We start from the raw sequence: 3,669 nt of genomic DNA, 5'->3' as shown, positions 1-3,669 counted from the left end.
AAAAAAAAAAAACCTTCACATTGCCTACCCATATACTACATTCTTGGGTCTTCAAACATCGTGTGAATATAGCGTTACATCAAAGAGGAGACTTAGTGTTGGCTGCCTTGGAATTCATAAACACGTTCTAAGACCAAGAATAAAATTATCCGGTAACCCATTTGCATTAGGGGAAATTATCTAGATCCACTAGATAAGATAATTTATTACAAGATAAGAAGGTCTAAAGTTCATTTTTCATTCATTAGTTTCAAGTTTAAAAATATTTACTTAATTACCCAAGTAAATTATTATTCATGGAGCCCAAGAAAAAGTAAAAGTAAATTTCCTAAAATAAGCCTAACCTTACTTGACGTGCATAACTGCTGAGATCAAAGATGCTAAGAGGGACGGCATTGATCGGATCGAAAACCTCTACGGCAACAACTCTTGGCGGATGCTGGCGGACAGTATCTGCGATGGTGGTGATCCTCGAGGTTCCCGTCTGAAATCTAGATTTTGAAATGGCCCGGATTTCAAACCACCAAAACCAGGTTTGACCCCTATGTTTCCCCTCTTCTTCTTCTTCTTTTCGCCCATTTACTCTCTTTGAACGAAGCAAATCCCCCTCTCATACGAGCAGCCGTCCATACGAGCATCACTCCAACCTCCTCCCATGGCGTAATAGTCTTGCAAAGGTGATAGAGATCGGTCTCAACGATGATGGATTGCTAGACATGGGAGACCTGAAGCATCAATTTGAGGCTCACAAGAATTCCAACCATTCTATAGTGGGTTCATTCTCAGCTTGTAGCAATGTTACAGGAATCTACTCAGACACCCGTGCCATTGCCCAGCTTCTCCATCAATATAGAGCTTTTGCATGCTTTGATTACGCTGCTAGGTAGAGTAGTGTGTCTTTTAAACTTCTCTCTCCCCCTCTCTTATTGTTCATTGTGCTTTGGATGGTGCTTAACCATGGAAACATTTCCTCTCTTTTTCTGGGTTTATATAGTGGTCCTTAATCCTTACGTAGAGATCGACATGAGATGTTTTTGTGGGAACTTCTAGGAAGGTTTTTGCAAATAGGGTTGGGGCCGATGTGAAGGCGAAGAAGAAGGACCGATGTGATTCCACCTCAGCAGTTATACACGTTAAGTAAGATTAGAGTTATTTTAGAAAATTTGCTTTTACTTGTTTTTTGGGCCCCATGAACAATAATTAATTTCGGGAATTAAGTAAATATTTTTAAACTTGAAACTAATGAATGTAAAATAAACTTTAAACCTTCTTATCTTGTAATAAATTTTCTTATCTAGTGGATCTAGATAATTTATATTCTTTTTCTATGTTAGAAATATATTCTACACTATGAGAATGCTTTTAATAAGAAAATTATATTAAGATCCCAAAATGCGGGGAAAGGAGGTAGTACAAAAGTCCAAAAATAAAGAAGTAGCTATAAAAGATGGAAGGTTATCCTCCTAAGAAGATATACACCGATGATGAGATGCATAGGAGGCTAAAGCATTTGCAACAGAATAGTCCTGACGATAAGTATGGACAACCTTGACTGAAACAAAAAATGAGCAAAGTTTTTTGCAATCTTCAATAATAGAAGCAATCCTCCAAGGAATAGAAGATAAACACCTAGCAATAAGATCAACCACAAGTTGGGAATCTCCTTCAAGAATGACATGAGTGAAGTAATGATCTTTGGCCATCTTTATTGCCAATCGAGCTGCGAGCACTTCAGCCACATAAGCAAAAGTAGCACCAACATAACAAGTAAAGCCAAAAATAAATCTACCATAATTGTTTTGACAAAGACCACCAATACCCGCAGGACCTGGATTTCCCAAAGAAGAGCCATCAAAGTTGATCTTAAGGAAGGGATTCACTGGAGGAGACCAAGAAATATATATGGTGTTACATTGTAGTGCAACATAATTTGAAGATCTGAAATATTCAACAGCCATTTTCTTATTTTTGAATACAATAAAAGGCAACGAGGAAAGATCAGTATTATACAATGCAGCATTGAAAGAAGTCCATAGATGCCAGATGAGAGTACCAGAATAAGAGTAGATTCACGCTCTTGTATTGACTTGAATATTTAAAGTAAATAACCTAGAAAACCATTGTTGAATTGATGTATTGGAAGTTGGAATAGAAGAAATTCTTGATAATTGCCATACTTCAGAAGCCCGAGGACAATTGATAAATATATGTTGAGTATCCCTAGGATAGAAGGAGCAAAATGGACATGTAGCATTAATTTAACTCCTCTATTACTTAAGAGAGCAGGATGAGGAATATAGTCATGTAACAGCTTCCAAATAAATGATCTAATCTTAGGAGTACATTGTAAATGCCAAAGCTTCAACCATATGGGCTTGATAACTTGATCATCAACATTAAGAGTAAACCTATAGGCTGATGCCATTGAGAATTTTCCATCAGCTGTTGGAGACCAAATAAATGTATCTTCAACCTCAAGAAGAGGAATGGGTATAGATAAAATCGATTGAGCAATATCATCTGGCCACCAATGAAAAATTAAATATGAATTCCATTCTTTAACATCTACAAGGATAAGATCAGCCACAGTGGTAGGAGCTTGTAAGGGTAATGGATATGGAACCAAAGGAGGAGGGAAACCAGGAATCCAATAATCGAACCAAGGATTTATTTTACGATCATTTCCCACTCTCCAAAAGAGATCTTTGAGCAAGAGAGATCATCCTTTCAAAATAGAGGACCAACCCCAAGATGGAGCATAATGGTGGGGAGCATGGAGAAATTCAATTGAGGGAAAGTATCTAGATTTCATCAGAATGCTCCATAAAGACTGAGGAGAAGAAATGAGAGACCAAACTCTTTTAGCAAATAAAGCAGGGTTCAAATTAGTTGCAAGCTTCAAATTGAGGCCTCCAGATTTAAGGGACTTACAAATAGTACTCCACCCAATGGTATGAATATGAGATTTGTCTCCATTAGACCAAAATAATTTTCTTCCCATAGAGTCAATTTTTTTGTTAATATCAGCTGGGAAGAGAAAACAAGATATATAATGCTGTGGAAGAGTAGATAAAGTTGAATGGATAAGAACTTGTTTTCCAGCTTGACTAAGAAGTTTAGATTTCCAAATGAACAATCGAAGATTAACTCTATTGACCAACTCAGTACATGCATTCTTCTTAAGATTTCCATGAAAAATAAGGAATTCCAAGATAAAAGGATTTGACTAAAGAAGATTGGATTAAAAAAGTTTCAAAGAAAAATCTTTTCATGGAAGAAGAGACATTTGGACTGCTTTAGTTTTATCCAAATTAAAAGATTGACCTGAATTAGAGCAAAAGACATGAAGAACAAATCTGATCGCCCTAGCCTCTTGAGGAGTAGCATGGCCAAATAAAATGAAATCATCTGCAAAAGCAAGATGAGAAATAAGGGACTGGATCGAGAAATTTTGATGCCATGAATCTTTTTATTATGTAAGGCTAAAGAAATATGAGAAGAAAAGACTTCAACACAAAGAACAAAGAGATAAGATGAAAGGGGATCATCCTGTCTAAGACCACGAGAAGGTTTAAAATATTCAAGAGGAGATCTATTAAAAAGAATGGCCATTTCAGGGGTTTGAACACAAAACATAACTCTTTCAACCTATAAAGGATCAAATCCAAA

This window comes from Macadamia integrifolia, unplaced genomic scaffold (genome assembly GCF_013358625.1).
Source record: "Macadamia integrifolia cultivar HAES 741 unplaced genomic scaffold, SCU_Mint_v3 scaffold2951, whole genome shotgun sequence".
Classification (NCBI taxonomy): domain Eukaryota; kingdom Viridiplantae; phylum Streptophyta; class Magnoliopsida; order Proteales; family Proteaceae; genus Macadamia; species Macadamia integrifolia.
Note: the sequence above shows the minus strand (reverse complement) of the source record.